Here is a 15,077-nt window from a genome sequence, read left to right as displayed (position 1 = left end):
CAACATTGGAAGGATAAATCTATGGCCCTATTGACTCAGTGAAGACCTGATTACACCTACCTCCTATGAGAGGATTGCCTACAGACATAGACTTTGTATGGATAAATATGATGAAATATGAGACTCATTTTTACAAAATACAGTGGTTTTAGGGAAAAGCATATTGGATATATAATTGTATTAGAAATCAATATATATATAGAGAGAGATACTTGCATTAGATATATATATATAGAGAGAGAGAATTGTAATTGTTATTGTTGTAATAACGTTGTAGTTTATATTTTTATTTTCTTTCTGTTATATTTTTCTTATTTTTAAGCACTTGCTATTTTTTTATAACAACACATGTATCTTTGTTTATTTTTTGTTTTGTTACTTATTTCTGTCATTATTTTCAAAAGCGATAAAAATAAATAAATAAAAATTTCTGGAGGCCACATTTGAACAGACAGTTACTACTAAATGTTATTGTACTATAAATATTTCCAAAATTCTGTAAAAAATGTTCCAAAAAGAGCAAAAAGAATCTTAGTTTCTATACTGATATTCTTACTATTGTTGTTCCTAGACATGAACATGTAATCATTATGAAATATAAATACCATCTTATAAATATTTAGATAAATTGCAAAGGATGTTCAAGGACAATGTAACTATTATTATTAGCTGAATGTTATTTATAATATTCTTCAATAAGTGACCAAATACTGAAAGTAATTTTCCCCCCGTGACAAAAAAGGGAAAGAGCTTAATGTATTATGGCTCATTACAGTTGCAATCCTACATATACAAATCTAGAAGTAAGTCTCATGGAAGTGAATGGGACTTTTCAATAGTTATGTATAGGATAGTTCTTTTGAACTCCCCCTCACCAAACAAACAAACAAACAAACATTTATATGTGTTTGGAGTGAGCGTTTCCTGACCTCAAAGCATTTCTCATTATAGTTAAGTAAGAATACAGTAGACTATCAGTTAACTGGAACTCAAGCAACCGGCAGAAAAATCGAACCAGCACTCTCAAGCAACCAGGGGGAAAAAACGGCACCCTCAAGCGCCCGGCAAAAAAATCTGTATCTCTCTGCTGCCATCTAGTGGGTATTAGGGTTTAATAGTGACTCTCAAGCAACCAGAAACTACATTTAACCAGCATCTACCAATCTCCATGGGTGCCAGTTAACTGAGAGTCTACTGTATTTTGTTATTGTTCCAGATTCATATCTCACCTTCTGATTTTTATAGAGTGATTGATCTTTTGAGGAAGGACCAGCACGCTTCGCAGACGTATGAAGACGATTTAGGATCGTGTATGTATGGAGAGGATGAAGGAAGCTTCGGAACATTCTTCTCGTTGTTGGGATTCTTCACAAGCATCTGATCAAGATGAGGACGAGTGGCTGTATGTAAACGTAGATGTACCCCTCTACCACCTCCAAGAGGAAGAACCTGAAATATCACATCTCACTGTGGAGGAGCTGCCAGAAGAATCTTGGGAAGGTCTACAGGAGGGAAGCCTAAAATTGAAAGCATTGCCTGAAGTCCCCGTGGAAAACCTCATAATAGAAGATAATGAAAAACATCAAACAGATGGACAAGGAAGACCACCTCATCTTTCCAAAGGAATGCTTTGTCGAGGAAAACAGGTATATGAAGAGCCAGCATAAAAGAGTTTAGAGACAGATATGGATCTATGGATATAGATGATATAGATATAGATAACAATCACAAATAAATACAAATAAATACAAAGCAATCCAAAAGCCATGGTGTTAACATAACCATGCAACGGGGCCCTTCTCACACTTGGGGCCCCAGGCCTGGGCACAAAGCCAGGTTTTCAAGGCCTTCTGGAAAGCCAACAGGCTCAGGGGCATCCTAATATCCGGAGGGAGGATGTTCCAGAGGGCAGGCGCCACAGCAGAAAAGGCACACTTCCTGGTCCCTGCCAGCCAACATTCTTTGGCTGAGAGGACCTGGAGCATGCCCATCTTGCTGGACCGGATTGGACGGGCAGAACTAACTGAGAAAAGACGGTCCCTGAGGTAACCCGGTCCCAAGCCACGAAGGGCTTTAAAGGTTTAGTCATACGTATGTGTGAAATGGGTTTCAGAAAAAAAATCTATTTAATCCAGAACCAGAATTTAATTACATTAAGCTAAAAGAATGAAAAACATAGGCCGAAACAAGAAATTACAAAAGAAGGAAGGAGAGTTTGAAGGAGAAAGGAAGAAGATGAGGACGACAAAAGGCATCTGTTGAAGTGAGCTGTGGCTCATGAAAGCTTATGCCTTTTAACAACTTATGTCAATCAGAAAAGCTGCTCCCAGACTCCTCCTGACTTTTTACCCACAGTTCAATAGCAACTCTGAATAAAAGTGGTTCAAGCCCTCACATCGCTTGGAAAAGAAGCCTTTGTGAAACCTTGCAATGTCATTCCCAAGGCTGGTCTAGACTAGGAACAGGCGGCCCCTGTTTGTTCTGGAAGGATAGTCCTCACATCTCCCCTTGGCTGGCTGGGGCTAGGAGGAGTTCAGCTAAAGACACATGGAAAGCTGCATGTGCCCCATCCTTGGTGTAGAGAATACTCAACATGATGACCAAGAGGCTCCCTTCTAGTTTCCTCACTAGAGACCGCATAAATAAATGCGGCATCTTTCTCTTCTGAACTCTAAGCTCAAGAGCCCAATCAGGACTGGAGCCTCTGCACTTAAGGAGAGCGGTTACTCTTTTGTCTGTGCTGGAGGGTGGATGGAAATGCCACCTTCAGATGGCCTTTGGCTACAAAAGGAAGCTCTTCCCTGAAGTAAATACATCCTGTGGAGGACATCGTTAATCCCCCGTGTGCAGGGGATTCACCAACGTAGCCCCATCGCAGATCATTTAGAGCAGCCTTTCTCAAACGGGGTTCTACAAGAGGTTGCTAGGGGTTTCATGAGAAATCCTAAAAATATATATATAATTTTCAAAGTTTGCGCCCCTTGCAATGCTAGCTGTAGATATAATAATTTTTAGGCAGGGTTCCCTGAGATTTGAAAATTATTTCAAGGGTTCTTCCAGGTAAAAAGGTTGAGAAAGACTGTTAGGGAGACAGAAAGGGGGAGAGAAATTCAACTACTAGTGGTTGACCATAAAATAAAAACAGTTTGAATGTAAAGCAGAGACTCAAGAATACAAAAGCCATATCTGAGGAGTTAGAAGTGAAAAATGATGCTAGGATTGTCACAGGGCCTATTGCACATAGGTGAAATCTAGGATTTCGTGTTTTAAGCCTTGCATTTCAGAGAATAGCGTGTTAATAATCTGCATGTTATTTTTACTTGGGAAGATTTAGAAGAGTTGCAAAGAAGTATCTGACAGAAAGCCAGGAGGAGTCTGGAGGCACCTTTTCTGACTAACAAACTGACTAAAATTTGCCTTTTAATAAAATTTGTTAGGTAGAAAGGGGCGTCCAGATTCCTTCTAAAAGAAGTATCAGAATTTATCTGAAAGAGATGGAGCTATTTGGGAGGCAACCGTAGGACTTAGAGGCTGTTTGGTAATCAAAACCTGAATCATCAAATTAAGTTACTTGCTATTATTATCATGTAATCTATGCAATGACCGTACGATCAATACAGTTATTAATATCATACATGCACATGTAATACATATACATATAATACATGTAATATCATACATGTCCCTGAAAATCTATAGTCACTTGCTGTTTTGTGATTTGCTCCTCGTTGCTTTCAGATGTTCAAGAATAATCTGTGCAGCCTCAGCTCATGTTACAGGTAGGTCTTATTCTAATAAAGGTAGGTGTATGAGTAGATATAGTTAATCTGCCTGAGTATACTCAGGCTTGACTTAAAGTCACCTGAGAAAAAGTTTTCTAATGTCTCCTCACAAAGTTTATAATACTGAAATGAGGCGAGTGTCCTTGAAAACGAAACTAGATTAAGGCCTGGGCCTAAGTCCAATCTACACTGTGATTGGTTGCTGGTGACATCACTGAAGTAGGCAGGGCTGCAATTTCAGAGAGACGCAGGACTGTTTTCCGAGTGCGAGTGGATATTTTTGTATTTGCCTTTGTGAAGTTCTGTATGGGTTTCAAAGTTATTTTCTGCCAAATAATGACCAGAAATTGTGCCTCCAATTCTCAGTTAACGGCTAGGGCGAATTTCTGGGTAGGGCTACAAAAAGGGCGTTAGGAGCTATACGCTGCCCACTTCTGCCTTAAACCCTAGCATTTAACACGGCAGGCCGTTGTTCTGTTGTCTATAACTGCTGCCCCCTCAGCTTCATACTTCAAGTTCTTCCTCTTTTCTCGCCCCGATGTAACTGGCGTCTCTCTGAACTTTTGTTCTTTCTGTATTAGCTGATTCCCAGAATACTATTCCCCTTTTCCAGTGAGTTTAATTTTGAAATTAAACTCACTGGAAATTAATTTTAATTTGCCAAATGATTTCTGCACACTGCAGAGTTCTAACAGACTTGCCAATTTAAATCACAGCTAATCCATGCTTCCCCCAAGACTCTTGGGTAATCTCTGGAGGATTTTTGGGAGAGGGGCACATGGGTGATCCCAAAGGGGAGAAATCAAGAATAATAAAAGGAGGAAGGCCACCAAAATAATGAATTGTTTTGACTGTACTTTTCTGTTCCCTGGGTCTTTTGGAGGACTTTTGTGTAGAGAGAGGTTGGGCCTGTGTGAATAATTTATCCTATAGGAGGGCTGTCCTGCCCCCAGAGTCAGACTGACAGCATTAATTGTCCCTTAACCCTAATTAAAACCAAATAAATAAATTATACCAACTAGACCTTAAAAAATGAGCACAGAACAACCATGGAGAGTTATTGCTACCTGCAGTAGCAATAACTCTCCTCAGTCAGTTTCATAGTGGTAGTTTTGAAAGGTGGCAAGGAAACCCACCCAGAATACACATTTATGGTGTAGATATTACACACACACACACACACACACACACACAGCCCTCTTGGAAGACATTCATCATCTTAACAACTTTCCAAAACAACCAGAACACAAACAGGCCAACCTTAAAAACCTATAAAACGCAAAACAACATTAAGTTCCTCCACCCGATTCCTGAACTATTTGTGAGGGATCTCACAAGATCCTATAAGAACAAGAAAATTAGGAGAAAAGGAACTCTTCAGATGGTGGTGAAGATCTCTATAACCCTCCTTCTCTTTAGACCTAAATCTGCCTCTCCTCTCCCTTTCCCTTTCCCTTTCCCTTCCCTTCCTTTGTTTTGTAAGAGGAGAGCAAAATGGAAATTGGGATGACCTGTTGCAGCCTTGGACCACCTGGCATTCTTAAACTGTATTTGAACTGACAGAATGGCCAAACTAGCTAGGAATTCTAGATCTTTTAGCCCCAAACAACTGGAGACTAACAGATGTATTTATTTATTTGCTCAATTTATAAAGCCACCCAACTCATGTACGTGACTCTGGGCAGCTCACACAGTTAAAATAACAAAACAAACAAACAACACAGAGACACAAACAGTAAATAAGCAAAACAACAACTAAAACAATTAGAACAATCTGCAGGAGAGCCTGTATCTCCCAAACAGGGCAACTGCTCCGTAGGCAGCATACTTCCCCCAGATCCCCAGGGACAACGGCCAAGCCGTGTCTTCGGGGCCTTCCGAAAGGCCAGCAGGGTTGGGGCCAAATTGAGGTCAGCCACCCAGTTGCCTTTGTAGGAACAGGATCCAGTGTTCCCACTCTAAGTGTCTGGAAATGGCCCTGTCCCTTGAACGGTCTGGATTGGAAATGGAAGTGTTCCCCCTCAATGCTTTCCTGCAAGTGTGCTGCTCCATGCTTGATGCTGAACTGGTGCTCTCTGCCCTTTCTCGAGGTGGTCTGATTGTGGCCCTTGAGACCCGCATTGGTCTCAGAATGGTCCTCATTGCAGCCCGATGCTTAACTTCCCACCACAGTGGCCTAAACACAGAGCAGGCACGAGCCCTTTCCCTCTGGCACCCTGCATGATGGGAGGAATTTGAGAGGCCCTTGGTCAGGCTGGGTCCAAGGCACCAACGCCCAGTGTTCCGAACCAACGTGGCTTGGTTGAGTGCAGACGATGGAGCTTTGAAAGCATCCAGCGGAGAAGGCTGGCCTAAGGAAAGGCTAGTGGGCATAGTAAGCCAGCAACGTTTTCCTAACGAGCTGTTCTCTTTCTTGGGTTCTTTTCAGAAGACACCGAGGGCAATTCTGGAAGATTCTCCTGATCCTAATCCTTCTCGCATTAGTGTTTATATGTGCAGTGCACTGTAACCAGCACTGCAGAGTCAAGAGGCGCATTAGACCTTTCTAACTTTACGGAACCAGGGTAGAAAAGCTCCAGTCAGCATTATTAGCGATCTCCTTCTGTGGAGTCCTGGTGCTTTCTTGCTTTGCAGACATTTCATCACCCGACTAGAGAACATCATCGGTGCGAGGGACGGGAGGGGAGGCTGCTCCCTGTTTATATACAGTCGCTTGCCCTGCCAGTGTTGGTGGGGGTGGGATATTTCCTCCTTGGCAGTGCCTTGATTCAGGCATTGTTTTCTGCCTGATCGTCTGTCTGGTGTTTATCCCTGCTTCTCTGGGTGTTGTCTGCTGGAGAGGACCCATTCTGGTCTTTTTGTTTCCTTCTTAGCGTCTTTTTTTTTTGGTCTCTTTTGAACGGTGTGTAAATGGGGATAATCTCTGTGTGTCTGTTGATGTGTTGATGGCTGATGGCTGATTTGTCTGAATGCCAACCTTTCAGGAATTCCCCAGCATTTCTGGATTTGGCTGGTCTCGGATGCTCACAGTTTCCCAGTCGAAAGTGTGGTTGAGTCTGTCCACGTGTGGTGAGATTGAGGAGTTTTCGTCATGTCCTCTGACTGCCGGTTGGTGTTTGTGGATGCGCTCGGCTGGTCTTCTGCCTGTCTGTGCTACACAGTGGCTGTCACAGTCCTTGCACTGCATGTTGTAGATGGCTCCTGTTTTTCTGTTCGTGGGCTACTGGTCTTTTGGTTTGCTTAAGACGTTCTGGAGGGCTTTAGTTGGCTTGTGTGTTACAGCGATGCCATGTGGTAGTAGTCGTCTGTTGGTTGTTCCTGAGATGTTTCTGATGTATGAAAGCGTTATCCTTTTTCATAGCTTGCGTTGGTCGTGCTGTAGTGGGTTGAGTGGTCAGGCACTTTTTGGTAAAGTTCTGTGGGTACCCGTTTTGTTGGGAGATGTTGTGCAGGCGGTCTGTTTCCTTTTTCTGGTGTTCCGGGTTGCTGCAGTGTGTTTGTGCTCCTCTGAATAGTGTTCTTACACAGCTCCTCTTGTGGGAGGAGAATATGGCTAGGTCAGGTGCATTGCGTAGAGCTGCTGCCATGGATTCTTTCGCTAATTCCAGATCTATGGATATAGAGAGAGTGCTGTGACATCAAATGAAACCATAATTAAAGCAATTGTATTCCCACTAGTAACATATGGCTGTGAGAGCTGGACGATAAGATAGGAAGATGGATGCTTTTGAACTGTGGTGTTGGAGGAAAATCCTGAGAGTGCCTTGGACTGCAAGAAGATCAAACCAGTCCATACTCCGGGAAATAAAGCCAGACTGCTCACTTGAGGGAAGGATATTAAAGGCAAAACTGAAATACTTTGGCCACATAATGAGAAGACGGGACACCCTGGAGAAGACGCTGATGCTGGGGAGAGTGGAGGGCAAAAGGAGGAGGGGCCGACCAAGGGCAAGATGGATGGATGATATTCTAGAGGTGACGGACTCGTCCCTGGGGGAGCTGGGGGTGTTGACGACCAACAGGAAGCTCTGGCGTGGGCTGGTCCATGAAGTCATGAAGAGTTGGAAGCGAATAAACGAATAAACAACAAAAGTTAGGCTGTGGAGGGTCCTCTTGACCAGGTTGACTAGTTTCAGTTTTGAGCTGGTGTTTGCTGGGATGTAGGTTTCTTTGTCCTCCCAGTAATTCTCTGTCTTTCTGTACGTGTTGTGTTCTGTCCATGATAACCGTGGTTTGGCCTTTGTCTGATGGGAGGAAGATGATGGTTTGGTCCTGTGGTTTTAAGTGCCGCTTCCAAGGCTGCAAAGAATTCTAACCGGTTAGCATCGTCTGTGTTATAGTTGAGGCCTTTCTGGAGGATCTTGTGCTCTGTGATGGATCGTGGTCAGCTGGAGATGTTGACTACCCATTCGAGTTCAGGTACCTCTTTGCTTCTGGGGTTCAGCTTGAGCCGTTTGGTTGGAAGTTTGGTCTTCCTTTTTTCAGCTTGTTGTAGAGATGTAGTCTTGATGGTGCTTGTCAGCATTTCTGTGTGTTCTGGGGTTCCCGTTGCTCCTTGAGGTTGCCTATGGTGTACCATGCGGCATCACTGTAGCACACAAACCAACCAAAAGCCTCCAAGACATCTTAAGTAAACCAAAAGACCCAACATACAGTGCAAGGACTGTCTCAGCCACTGTGTAGGACAGACAGGCCGAAGACTAGCAGGGCGCATCCTTGAACACCAACCAGCAGTCAGAAGACACGACGGAAACTCCTCAATCTCACCACACGTGGACACACTCGGCCACACTTTCAACTGGGAAACTGTGAGCATCCAAGACCAAGCCAAATCCAGAAATGATAGGAATTCCTTGGCATTCAGACAAGCCAGCCATCAACAGACTCATAGAGATAAACCCCATTTACACACCATTCAAAAGAGACAATGAAAAGGCTAAGAAGGAAACAAAAAGACCAGACCCACATCCTCTCCAGCAGCCAACACCCAGAGAAGCAGGGATTAACACCAGACAAACAATCAAGCAGAAAACAATGCCCGAATCAAGGAGAAAGCCACACCCCCACCAACACTGGCAGAGCAAGCGATTGTATATATTCCTGGATCGGGGGCTCTGCTCACTGCCACTCATGCCCTAGTCACCTCCCGTTCGGATTTCTGCCATGCGTTCTCCATGGGGCTGCCCTTCAAGAGAATCCGGAAGCTTCAGTTGATGCAAAATGCAGCAGCACAGGCAGTTATGTCTGCCCCTAGAGCAGTACACGTTACATCTCTGCTCCACAATCTGGATTGGCTGCTGATTTGCTTCCGGATCCGATTCAAGGGGCTGTTTTTCATCTTTAAAGCCCTCCATGGCATAGGGCCGGGTCATCTGAGGGACCACCTCTCCCCGATTACAGCTGCCCACCCCATCAGCTATGGCAGGGGAGGTATGTGTGGGTCCCATCTGCCCGGGGCTGACATTTGGTGGGTCGCAGGAGGCAGGCCTTCCCTGTCGCAACGCCCACTGCGTGGAGCCTTCTCCCCCCAGCAGTGAGATTGGTGCCTTCCCTCTCAGCATTCCACCAAGTCCCTCAAGATGTGGCTGTGTGATTGGGCTTGGGGGTCACAGGGCACTGGGGAGATCTCACAATGGCTCCCTTAGTGTGCCTAATACTCTCCCCTTTTGTTCGGTGTGCCTTTGACCATCAGTAACAAACAGGCACAAACCCTTCACACACACTAGCATTAATGATGTTACCTAGTCAGGTAATAAAATGTCTGCAAGCAAACCACCAAGCGCAGAGAGCACCAAGGACTCAACCCCGAGCTACGTATATTCTGCCCGGAGCTACGTATATTCAGCCCAGAGCTACGTACATTCCGCCCGGAGCTACGTATATTCAACTTGGAGCTACGTATATTCTGCCCGGAGCTACGTCCATTCAACCCAGAGCTACGTATACTCTGCCCGGAGCTACCTCCATTATGCCCGGAGCTACGTCCATTCTGCCCTCAGCTACGTATATTCTGCCCTCAGCTACATATATTCTGCCCGGAGCTACGTCCATTCTGCCCGGAGCTACGTATATTCTGCCCTCAGCTACATATATTCAACCCGGAGCTACGTCCATTCTGCCCGGAGCTACGTCCATTCTGCCCTCAGCTACATATATTCTGCCCGGAGCTACGTATATTCTGCCCGGAGCTACGTATATTCAACCCGGAGCTACGTCCATTCTGCCCTCAGCTACATATATTCTGTTGCAGATGCTGGGAAAGCCTTTAGCCCAGGAGAGGTCAAAAAAGTCACACACCAAGCATTTCTATAAAAATAATTTATTTACAGAAAGCAAAAACAAAAGCAAAACATTTAAAGTACTTAGCTCCGTTTGGAGCAAGCCTTGCTGAGCTACATTTCCAGCAGAGAGAAAAAAGGAAGTGAGAAGACAAGTCCGGGCAGGTCCTCCCCCCAGGCTATTTTGCATGAAGCACGTGAGAGGAGACAATCACTTGCAACCTTTTCACCCGGCCAAATGATTAGGTATAATAGTAGCTTAATCTGTTAGTAGGAAAACCTCAACACTCCCCTTTTTACACTATAGATTAAGTTGCAAACCAATCTTCTCTGACAACTCTGTGTGTCTTGGTACAGGAAGAGGTTTGGTTAAAATATCAGCAATCATGTCTTTTGATTCACAATATTTTAACATTATTTCTCCTTTGCTTATCATATCTTTGATATATTGATATCTAATATCGATATGTTTTGTTCTACTTCTGCAGGCTTCAGATTTTGCCATAGCAATGCAAGCTTGATTATCTTCATAAACAGTTATAGGCTGGTTCACTTCCATGCCTATGTCTTTTAACAAATGTTTAAACCATGTAACCTCATTACAGGTTTGTGTTAGAGAATAAAACTCTGCTTCTGCAGTGGAAAGAGCAACAAGTGTTTGTTTTCTAGAATGCCAGCCTAAGCTAGATCCAGCAAATTGAATTAAAATCCCAGAAGTGGATTTTCTGTCACTGACATCTGCTCCCCAATCAGAATCGGCAAAAGCCTGCAATTTCTCAGTTCCAGAGGCATTTAGCATCAGGCAATAATTCTTTGTTCCTTGCAAATACCTCATTAACCTCTTCAATGCTGCTTTTCCAGTAGATGTAGGCTTCTCTACCTGTCTACTTAAAATGGCCACAGAATTTGAGATATCTGGGCGAGAATGATTTGCAATGTACAGTAAACTTCCAATTGCAGATCTATAGTTCTCTGCCTCAGTTAATTGAGTTTCTCCTGTATCTTTCTGAAAATCTATTATCATCGGAGTAGAGACTGGTTTACAGTCTTGCATATTAAAATCTTCTAGGAGCTTTTGAATTTTACTACGTTGGTTTAACAGAAAGCTACCATCCTTGTCTCTGTGTACTTCCAAACCTAGGTAATTGGTCACAACTCCAAGGCTTTTTAATATGAAATGGCTTTTCATGCAGGCTTCAAAATCAAGCCTTTGTTTTTCTGTTGATGTGAATAGCAGCAAATCATCAACATAAATGCACAGATACATACAGCCTTGTTTGTCCTTCTTCATATATACACAGGGATCTGCTTTTCCTTTTTCAAAACCAAAATTCTGCAGTTTTTCATCTACTTTTTGGTTCCAGGATCTAGCAGCTTGTTTTAACCCATAGATTGACTTCTGCAGTTCACAGACTAGATTCTCCCCTTTTTCATAGCCAGGGGGTTGCTGCATGTATAATCTGTGGTCTAAATCACCATAGAGAAATGCAGTTTGAATGTCATAGTGGTTAACTGACATTCCCTTGAGTGCAGCAACTTTTAACAGTAATCTAATTGATTCACCTTTAGTAACTGGTGCAAAAGTCTTGTCAAAGTCTAAATCTTTCCTTTGAGTGAACCCTTTTGCAACCAACCTTGCTTTATATTTTTGGATTTTGCCATCAGCATCCCTTTTCAGTTTGAAAACCCACCTACAACCCAGACAGCGTTCATTGGGAGGTAGATTTACCAGTTTCCATGTTTTATTTTCTTTCAAGGATGCTAATTCCTGTTGCATGGCAGAATGCCAATTTTGTGCAATCTCAGGTGGTAAAGCATTCACTTGTTCTAAAGATTCAGGTTCTGTGAATATGTGAAAAGCCTTTACTGTTTCAGCCTGAAAACGTGATGGAGGAACGCCTTTATTACTCCTCTGAGATCTGCGAGGTAATACAGGGCTTAAATTTTGACTCCTATCACTTTCCTGAGAAGCATCTATCTCATCAGACAGATCTTCAGTTTGCTTTTCTGGTTTAATGTCCTCATCAGGCAAAAGATCACCATCAGCAAGTCCTTGCTGTTCTCTTGTGGTGGTCAGTTCAACTGGAGAGCTAGAATTTAATCTCCCCCAGTTTTGTTCAGCAAAAGAAGCGCTTTTGCTAATTATTAATTTCTCCCCCATTATGAACCTGTAGCTCCTCTGGCTTTGTTCATAGCCAACAAAGATGGCTTTCTTTGTTGTGGGGCCTCCTTTCCTTCTCTGCTGTTTTGGAATGTGAACCCATGCAGTGCTACCAAACACTCTAAGATGGCTTACCTTTGGTTTCACACCATAAAACAAATGGAATGGAGTGTCCTGAATCATAGAGTTATACAACCTGTTCTGTACATAACAAGCAGTCGATAAAGCTTCTCCCCAGAACTTAAAACATAATCGTGAATCTTTTAACATGCATTCCATCGCATTTTGCAAGGTTCTGCCCTTTCTTTCAGCAACACCATTTTGCTGAGGGGTGTACGGGTTAGAAAGAATTTGTTCTATCCCCTTTTCCACTAGGAACCTTCTGAATTTGTGAGAAAGGTATTCTCCTCCTCTATTACATTGGAGTGCAGATACAGGCCTAGGGAATTTTCCATTTGCCCATGTCACAAAACTTTTAAATTTCTCAAATGCCTCATCTTTATGTTTTAAGATGTAGATAAATGTGTATCTTGAGAAATCATCAATGATGGTCATTGCATACCTTGCTTGTCCAAGACTTGGAGCAAAAGGACCAATAATATCAGAGTGTACAATTTCCAAAGGTCTAGTTGTAACTCTGTCACTGTGCTTACTCACAGGAGCTTTTAGTGTTTTGCATTCTTTGCAAACTACACAATCTAAGTATTTATCACAGGGTTTTATCTTTAGGTCAGCACACAGCTGTGGCATTTGTGCTATATACTTGATATTAGCATGACCAAATCTCCTGTGCATCAGGTGTACACATTGGTCATGATATGGTGTGTTGCCAACTGCAGCCTTGCAGCTTGGCTTCCTTGCATTTTGCACAATGTACAAGGAGTCTTTTAACATACCAGTAGCACACAATTTCCCATTTTTACGTATCTCACAACCATTTTTCTTAAATGTTATGATATACCTTGTTGCAGCCAATTGTGCCACAGATAAAAGGTTTGATTGTAAATTTGGCACATACAACACACCTTTTACAGTTTCTCCTAAGCAGGATAAATACAAGTCACCTTGTCCCATAATTTTGGTCACAGACCCATCAGCCAAAGATACACTTTGTCTTTCAGTTTTAGACAGTGACACAAAAGAGCTTTTACAATTACATAAATGACAACTGGCCCCAGAATCTAACACCCATACATCAGAATTACCCTTCTCAGCAACCTGTGCAATTTGGGTTGTCTGAAGAGCCTTCTTCTGTGTTGCCCTTGTGTTCTTCTGCTCTGTCTTTCTACTCTTGGGTCTCATGGCACAGTCTCTTTGCAAATGTCCAGCTGAACCACAAGTGAAGCATCGCTGGCTGGCTAGTGCTGTGGCCTCAGGTTCCTTTCCCTTCTTTTCCCTCATTTTCTGGTATTGCAGCTTTCCAGAAGAGATGGGGGGGGATCTTTCCTCTCTCTTCTCCCATTCAGCGAGTAAGCGCTGTGTAACATACGATGGGGTGAGGTCTGCTTCAGGCATAGCCTCCAGGGTACAAATCAGCATGTCCCACGTTGCATTCAGTGAGGACAGGAGGATATATGATTTTGTGAGAGGTGTAAATTCCATTCCTCTCTCCTGCAACTCAACAAACAGCTGCTGAATATAATGCAGGTGCTCAGGAAGGCTTTCTCCTTCTGCAAGATAGGCTCTGTACAGCTTTTTCGTCAGAGTAACTTTACTCCCTGCTGTTGCCTTTACATATAAGTCTCTCAAAGCGTCCCAAAGTTGCTTTGCAGACTGCATGCCTCGCACGTGGACTAGCTGATTGTCCTCAACTCCCAAGATAATGGTGGCTCTAGCCCGCTCATCCTGTCTCAGCCATTCAGCACTGGGATTTTGGGGGGTTTGCTCACCAATTTGCAGCCAAAGATTCTCTCTGCGAAGATACATCTCCATCTTCAGGGCCCAATTCAAATAGTTGGTCTCTGATAGGCGCTCCAGAGACATCGCTGAGGGCTGGGAGGCAGCCATGGCTTCTTCCTTCTTTTGCAAGGCACCTCAGCTAGCTTCTAAGTCCTGCAGACCGGCAGTTGCTGGAAAATCTCCAGGTGGCTCCAAAGAAAATCTTCACAGGTCTTTGCTACCTGCCTTTAAATTGTGCATGAGGTGTGGAGTTGATCTCTCTTTTCTCTCTGGGTTTTACTGCGTTGTTTACTGGGCCCATAACCTGTTGCAGATGCTGGGAAAGCCTTTAGCCCAGGAGAGGTCAAAAAAGTCACACACCAAGCATTTCTATAAAAATAATTTATTTACAGAAAGCAAAAACAAAAGCAAAACATTTAAAGTACTTAGCTCCGTTTGGAGCAAGCCTTGCTGAGCTACATTTCCAGCAGAGAGAAAAAAGGAAGTGAGAAGACAAGTCCGGGCAGGTCCTCCCCCCAGGCTGTTTTGCATGAAGCACGTGAGAGGAGACAATCACTTGCAACCTTTTCACCCGGCCAAATGATTAGGTATAATAGTAGCTTAATCTGTTAGTAGGAAAACCTCAACATATTCTGCCCGGAGCTACGTCCATTCTGCCCTCAGCTACATATATTCTGCCCTCAGCTACATATATTCAACCCGGACCTACGTCCATTCTGACCTCAGCTACGTATATTCAACCCCAAGCTACATATATTCAGCCTGAGCTACGTATATTCAACCCGGAGCTACGTATATTCAACCCCGAGCTACATATATTCAACCCTGAGCCAAGTATATTCTCTTCTATTGTATCTCATCCTGAAAATACAGAAATAAAAAAATAGTATATTCCACAATATTCCCTATGTGGCATATTGGTGTTCTTTCATTTATTCCAACAACCATAATCATTAC

The sequence above is a fragment of the Candoia aspera genome, chromosome 4, assembly GCF_035149785.1.
Source record: "Candoia aspera isolate rCanAsp1 chromosome 4, rCanAsp1.hap2, whole genome shotgun sequence".
Taxonomy (NCBI): Eukaryota; Metazoa; Chordata; class Lepidosauria; order Squamata; family Boidae; genus Candoia; species Candoia aspera.
Note: the sequence above shows the minus strand (reverse complement) of the source record.